Source organism: Polypterus senegalus, chromosome 13, assembly GCF_016835505.1.
Source record: "Polypterus senegalus isolate Bchr_013 chromosome 13, ASM1683550v1, whole genome shotgun sequence".
Classification (NCBI taxonomy): Eukaryota; Metazoa; Chordata; class Cladistia; order Polypteriformes; family Polypteridae; genus Polypterus; species Polypterus senegalus.
Window position 1 is genome coordinate 99,076,118 of NC_053166.1, and position 7,733 is coordinate 99,083,850.

Here is a 7,733-nt window from a genome sequence, read left to right on the forward strand (position 1 = left end):
CCTGAGGCACAATTGTCAGAGAGGACTAATGAATCTACAATCCAGGTTGACAAGTCTACGGTTGTTAACAAAGCAATAATGTTTTTGTGCAATTTACATTTCATGAGGATGTGCTTGAGGATATGATATATGCATTATTCTTGCCAACAACACCACAGCTGCAGAACTATTCAAGTCTTTGAATGATCACCTATCAGGAAATCTGAATTAGATCGACAGGAACTGCTGCCGTGACTGGACAGCTTTCTTGCTTCACTACTCGGGTCAAGGAGGTCGCGCCTGAATGCCAATGTACATAATGTGCCGTTCACAGAGAAATGCTGGCTATCCGAAAAATGCCACCTGAATTTAACAGCATTTTGAGTGATGTTATTACAATTATTAACCACATCAAAGTATATGCCCTTAATTTGAGTCTGTTCGAGGAGCTCTGTGAGGAGATGGACGCAGAGCACAAACGTCTCCTCGTATACATAGAAGGTGGGTGGCTTTCTAAAGGTAGATGGCTGGCCAGAGTATTTTAGTTACTACAGCCGCTGCAGAAACGTCTTTTAAAAGAACAGTCACCACTGGCAGCACATGCTTACTTGCGTGACACATTCATTCCGCTCAATGAACTCAAACTGTCACTTCAGGGGAGAACGACAACAATCTTCAAGTTGGCAGATAAAGTGGCTGCATTCAAAGTCAAACTGGAGTTGTGGAGACGACAAGTGAACATAGGGATATTTGACATGTTTCATTAGCAGTGATTTTGGAAGAGACTGCGCCTGTCCCTTCATTCTCCCAACTGGTGCACTATCACCTATCTTTCAGCGTTACTTCCCAATCAAAAAAGACCCACGAACTAGGAAAGAACGGATCCATGACCCATTTGTGAACATGCCAAGTGAATCGACCTTGTCAGTGCTGGAAGAAGATTAACTGCTTGCGACAGCAAATGAAGGTGGCCTTAAAAGTATGTCCGAGACTTCAACTCTGCCGCCGTCCTGGCGGAATGTCCCGAGATCGCCACAAAAACCCTGCAAACCCTGCTTCTATTTCCAATATCCTATCTTCGTGAAGCAAGTTTTTCTGCAAAGACAGCAACCAAAATGAAATTACTGAACGGGCAGGACACAAAAAAAACACACTTCGGGTGTCAATGTCTCCTACCACTCATAGATGGGACCGTCTTCGTTGCAGGGAAACAAGGTCAGGGTGTCCACTGATTCTGCGTTACAGCAAGTTGTATGTACTTTATTATGTGCGTGCGACGGCCGGTATGTAGAAAATTGGTCTGAGATGCAAAAAAAAAAGTGATGACCACATCTCTAAACGTTCTTTTTATTGTTAATATCTATATAAACATTTCTGCAGTAACCTAAAGTAATACACCTGTCTCTACGTCATTTTTTAAGTGTGCACATTCCAAATGTAAAATGTGCGTTAAAACCCTAAAATATGAAATCAGGTACACTGCAAATGTGCACTAATCACAAAAGGCAATTTATGGTACTGGCAAGGGTGAAAATAATCCTAAACGCCCTTTGGAAAATAAAAAATCTAAATAAACAAAACGCCTTGCCCTCTTGGGTAGACTGGGACAATTAAATCGCGCGATAACTCGAACTTAACGCGATACCTCGACATTAATTGTCATCGATATCATTTAAGCTGGTTTACCACTGTGTTAATTAGTGAGATTTTTAACTTCAAGTGCTATGAAACTGCAACACGCCTTTCCTTGTCCGCACTAAAGCAGGCGCCGCACGACACAGCTGTCTTCCACTAGACACACAACCAATATAAAAATGTGAAGAAAGTGAGTACTGTTAAAAGTTCGTCACGTTGTACATTTAAGAAGCATCACACTATTCTCAGGTTAGTCTGACATCGAGATACCATATAAATAAAGATAATAATACATATTGTTTTAAACATATTCTAGCGAAGGAATAAATTCTGAAGCACACAATCTTACTATTTTTTCGTCAATATACTCAAAAAGATGCATAATATAAACAAACATTCACGAAAACAATACTAACCTTTCTGCGATGTAAAATTTGTTAGTTAAATTGTAAGCCAAGTAATTTAACCAAACCAACAGAAGCAGCCTACTCAAAATAAAATGGCTTCACTGTAAGGTGGAGTCCAAGCTGTGCAGTAGGTACTGATTGGCTAAACAGCTCAAAATACCACCCCCTTAGGGGGCCTCTTGATTGGACAGTGTCTCTCAGTGTGTACAAACTTTTTAATGATGATTGGATTGCTCCCTTCTCCAAATACGTCCAACTCAGTTTCCGATAGACCATTTCTCCCTATGCTCTGGAAAGGACTGCTTTTATTGGCTGCCCTACGTTATTGGTAGTTGAGTAACTGTTCCTCTCAATCCTTCTTAAAGGGACAAAACATTTCTCTTTGGTTCATTGTTGCAGAGCAGGGTGAAATACTAACGAGGATATTGCCTTCTTATGCATTGCCCCTCCCATAAACAATAGTTCAGAATTTACATGGACACATTGGAACAGGACACTAAAGGTGTAATATGAGAAAAAAAACGCAGAAAATACTTGAACTTTTTTATTCGATTTACAGAAAACGGTTGAAACAAAACGAGTGGTTTGTACGGTAGTCCTGAAGTGCAATGTGCAAAACAAATCATGTAAAAAAAAAAATCAGAAAACACAAAAACAAACTGGAAACGCAAACATAAGTAAGGAAACGTAAAAGCAAATCAGAATGTGCACAAACAAATTGAATGCGCAAAAGAAAATGAGAAAACGCAAAAACAAATCAGAATACACAAAAAAAACTTGAAATGACAAAAAAATCAGAAACCGGAAAAACGAACTGAATGCGCAAATAAACGTAGGAGCATGAAAACAAAAAGAGTAGCCCATAACTCAAATCCGACCAGAAAAACAGTGAGAGCTAAACATACATCACACGATTCAATCCCAGCTTTTCAACGAGTGGTGTATTGGAAGCGAGAACGTGGAAAGGTCCGTGTACTTTTTGGTAATTGAAATTTCGTTTCAGAAAATATCATTTAAAAGAGAAAAAGAAACTTTTTTGATTTTCAACTTAAAAAGGAAAAATAAAAATCGCAAAACAATTACTTTTTTCCTTTTGTTCTTTCGCACATCAGAAAAGAAAAATGCAAGAAACGAGAACGAGAAAACTGCCTTTATTTATTTTATTTGAACCGGACGTTTTTGTAGGTCAACAACCTGGTCAGGTAATGCGCCACTTGTAGCAAACACGGGTCACTGGTGTGTAGACTGGACCATCATCATGACGTTGGAACAGTACTCAGACGTGATTTTAGAGATAGCAAAACAAGGCCTGTCATCGAAAATTATATCTGAGTGTCTGTCATATCAACACGGAGAAGCGAGGGGGTTTTCTGCGAGAAATGTCAGAAAGTTTTCTGCTGAGCAAATCTCAGGCTGTCGACTCTCTGACACACATTTGGAAACAGAGGTGGCAAAAGCTATAAATGAGGTAAGGCATTCTCATCCTACACCTTATGATCGTGTCTGCTTGTCTTAACTGGGGGTAGGGGGGCTATTTCGAGACTGTGTGGGCGTGCGTTCATGCGTCTTGCAGGTGGTGGGTTGTTATTTAAAAGATGTCTGTGTGGTATAGCAGGTCCACAGCTCATGTCAAGAGGGCCAGTTTTAAATAAATAATCGCAGCACTCGCGGCTTACTGTAGAGGGGGCGTGGTAAGTGTGGTGGATCGGTTTCCAGGGTGATTCGTTGATGCGGGTGATTCTCACTAGAGATGGGATTTATGGCTCTTTGAGGGGATCCGGATCTTGGCGATCCGTTCCTTTCAGATTGGCTCTTTTTAAATATTTAGTCAGTTTCAAGACGCCAGCTTGGGGGCATCTCAGTTTATCCTGGAAATAATCACTGGGAGGAATGATGAGGTGAGATTTGTAGTTAAATAATTAAAACTCAGATATCACACACCAATATCTGAGTTTGAATTATTCTGAAATATTGATTATTACCTCATTTGTCATGTGTGGACTATATTCCATAGGGTTGCACAACATCCTTCTGCTTAGACAGTGACATCACTATTTTGGATTTACCTTTAGTACAAAGTGTGTGTATGTGTAAAGATACGTTGACTTATGTTATTCATACAATACCTACTCACAAATAAACATCAAAAACAAAGCTGGCTGCAATGAATTTCTGTGCAAAACAGCTTTTACTACAAACACTTCCACACAAGAACATTGTTATCACACAAGAACATTTTGATAGAAAACAAAAAAATTTTAAGTTTTAAATATATACTGTAGATAAAATTAGAATAAATAAAATGGAAATGTCTACATTACTACTACTACTATTACTACTGTAAACTTTGCAAATAGGACATCAGCCCCTTCAACTCTTAAATGAACACAAAATGCAATGTAAATAAATACAAAGCAGTTCCTTACTTTATGGCTTTTTCTGCCTCTTTCTTGTTCTTGGGCAAATTTGCATTAAGGAAGACAAGAGCTCTGACCTTTTTGGGCTTAAGGCGACTTCTCCTCTCTGAGATTATCTGTCCAGTTTTCGAGAATATTCTCTCAGAGGGAACTGATTTCGCCACAACACAAAGCTTCTTGGCCATCAACTTGCTAAGCCTGGGGTAAACAGGGGCTCGACTCTCCCACCACTTGAGGGGATCCTCATGTGTTGGAAGAAGAGGCTCCTCCAGGTAGGCTCGCACCTCCATGACAGCATCGGCGGTGGGATTTCTGGCTTCCACTGTTCCAGCTACCTGCTCATAGGGGTGGGAGATATAACAATGGGAGATACCATTTTTATGTGATTAGATTAGATTAAATTAGATTCAACTTTTGTCATTACACAGTGTAAGAGAACAGAGTAATGAAATGCAGTTTAGCATTTAATTAGAAGTGACAATAGTAGATTTGCACATGTGCAGTATGTACAGATTAAATGCAGTGATTTACAGCTGGTGGAAGTTTTAGACTGAGATATCAGACTGATTTCATTCTAGAGATTTTTAGAGAATAAAATGTGAATTATTGTTGCCACTCTTACTTCCTCATGGAAATGGCTCCAAACTATTGATCCAGCACCACTGCCTGCTCCTTCCAGTCCTTCCACAGCTGGTTGCTGTTGGATGGGTGTGTCACTGCTAATTCTTGCTGCTGCAGTTGACAGCCTTTGAAACGTCTCATCTGCTGTTCTGCCATCAGGGAAGGCCATCCTCTTAAAACGCGGGTCAAGTGCAGCAGTATCTGCTAGTACTGTATGTGGTTGGCATGAATCCTGTGGAATCGCGATGAGATACTCGCACACAGACTGTCAATCACACCTTGCGCGGCCACTGTTGTAGTGTTTCGCCGAAAATCAGCGGTGGCCTGGCCAGCACTATGACCTTCGAGGCTGTCAAGTAGCTGGTAAAAAAAAAACACTTTAATGTTACACTTTTAAATCTGAAACAACGATAAATATTACAATATATTAAACAGATATCTATAGTGGTATTAAATATCCATAATTTTTTATCAGGACATTGGCCTGCAGGCTACAGAAATCTACTGACAATTATATACACTCCAGTGTATTACACAGATTTCTAATATGGTATAAAATATTTGTAATTTACTATCAGGTACTATGCATGCATGCTAAAGAAATATACTGCTGCCCAACTGAGCTACATACCTTTCTGCACTGAGTTCCACAGTGACATCCTCAAATGGTTGCAAGATTGTGCATTGGTGACGGCCAGGGTGGAGATTATGGCATTTATACTGGCAATAAAGCTTTTCAATATGTAGTAGGTGGAATTCCACCTTGTATGACAATCCTGTTTTGGTCGGAGCTCCTCCATCTTTATTTGTAGTTGAGTCTCCTTCAGTTTTTGTGCCCCCACGGTGCTTCTGTGAAAGTATTCCACTGCCTCTTTCACCTTATCAGTGATGGGCTTTGAAGCTTGCAGGGCATCTCTTACCACCAGGTTAATAGTATGGGCCAGGCATGGAAGGTGCGTCCATCCAATGGTTTGTGTAGCCTTAGTAACATTTGCTGCATTATTGGTTAGGCAGCACACTACTTTCTTGTCCACCCACCACTCTGCTGCAACACTAAGCAGCTGTTGTGCAATGTTGTCTGCTGTGTGCCGCTCACTGAATTCAAAACAGTCAAGGAGGCAGGAGGCCACACGGAAATCCTCGATAAAATGGCAGGTTACAGACATATATGATGCTGTCGTTCTTGAAGTCCAACAGTCTGTGGTTAAACAGACAGCTGGTACTTTTGACACCCTTCTCTTCAAAGATGCTGTCTCCCTGTCATACATATTCGTGACCTTCTGGGCTAAGGCCTTCCTACTTGGAGGAATGTATGAGGGGTTGAGCGCCTGTGAATATTTTTTGAATCCTGTGTCCTCCACTATTGAGAAAGGTTGGAAGTCAGTGGCTATCATCTTTGCCAGCTCTTCATCTATCTTCTCCTGTCTTAATGGGGTCAAGACAGGAGGTAATAAATATTGACTGATGGATGTCTGCTTTCTTTTTGGTCGTGCCTGGCCAGGCGATGTGGTGGGCCCAGTGGGGTCAGAGGTTGCTGGGGCTGCAGTTGCACTTGATGTGGAGGCAGAGGAGGTAATGGACACATCAGTGTCACGGTTGTTGTCTGAGTCTGGCTCTGCTCTCAAACCTGTGACCTGCAGTGTTGGGTGTTGAGTCTTCAAATGCCTGTGTAAATTATTTGTTGACCCAGACTTAAATGAAATGACTTTCTGACAAATGTTGCATTTAGCCCAAATGCTGCTCCTTTTCCTCTGGCTCATTTTCACGTGTGTGTCTTATTCCTTCGAACGACCCGCTATTACTGACTTTGGCACTGAGACAGAGAGGCACTCGCACATTTTATTTTTTTTATTTTTTTATTTTTACTGGAGTAAGCATGTGACGGCAGCATGCACAAGTCATGGCTCCGCTCCTACTCACTGGCTCCTCATATTTACAGTCTATGGCTCCTACCCAATGAGAGGCACACAGGGTGGTGGAGTACTCACGTGAAGGATGCATGAACAACTATCATCATTGTTCGGCAGTAGCACCCCTGCTGGGTGCGCCCCTCCCCTGTGTGAGTCCGCCCCACCCCACCTGGGTGCACCCCTCCTCTGCAAGACTGTTCTGTCTCGCGGAGGAGCTAATTTGTGTGCATCTGTGTGAAACACGCATAGGAAAAAAAGAATGACAGAAAAAACGGCTCCCCCCGAACTGCGACTCGGCTCCCATCGTTCATCTTTATGAGCCGTTGAAAAGAATCAATTCGTTCGTGAACAACACAACTCTAATTCTCACTTAAGTTCACAGGTGAGGAGTCGTCCGCATCCGTAATTGTTCCCAGGAGCTGCTAATTGCCACAGCTGATCCACGTCCCCGTAATATTAAATAGAAATGCGAGGCGGCTAGCAGAGGGATAAGGACAGGACAGGCAGCTGGACAGTTGATCCCTAGTGAGGTGTTTGGCCGACACCTAGGGCAGTCAATTGTGGTCACTCCCACTGAGCATTCTGTGAGGAGCGGGAGTAACCAGAGAGAAGGATGGCTTGCCGTGGAAGACAGCAGGTCGCATGAGGCTTGGGAGATGGATTCCCCAGCGTCAGCACCCTGGCCATTGGGGAACCTAAGTCTCAGTCTGGAGTGTGCTAAACTGAAGCCAGGAATCGGGAAGCCTACAGATCAGGAGTGGAAA

The 7,733-nt window shown here is 42.1% G+C and overlaps 1 protein-coding gene and 1 long non-coding RNA gene across 6 annotated transcripts in view; one reads left to right on the top strand and one right to left on the bottom strand.

The window, feature by feature from the left end:
* rbm10 (RNA binding motif protein 10) overlaps window positions 1-2,154 on the bottom strand; it is a 367,172-nt gene extending 365,018 nt beyond the window's left edge. For 4 of the 5 annotated variants that reach the window (XM_039773885.1, XM_039773884.1, XM_039773886.1 and 1 more), the window contains exon 1: window positions 2,031-2,154. The gene's annotated coding sequence lies outside the window, so the exon portion shown is untranslated. The remainder of the gene's footprint in view (window positions 1-2,030) is intronic. The other variant, XM_039773883.1, reaches the window with a different exon arrangement.
* Window positions 2,155-3,157: 1,003 nt separating this feature from the next.
* Window positions 3,158-7,733, top strand: part of LOC120543193 — a 6,458-nt gene continuing 1,882 nt past the window's right edge. Inside the window, exon 1 of the long non-coding RNA XR_005636304.1 lies at window positions 3,158-3,489. This is a non-coding gene — a long non-coding RNA (uncharacterized LOC120543193). The remainder of the gene's footprint in view (window positions 3,490-7,733) is intronic.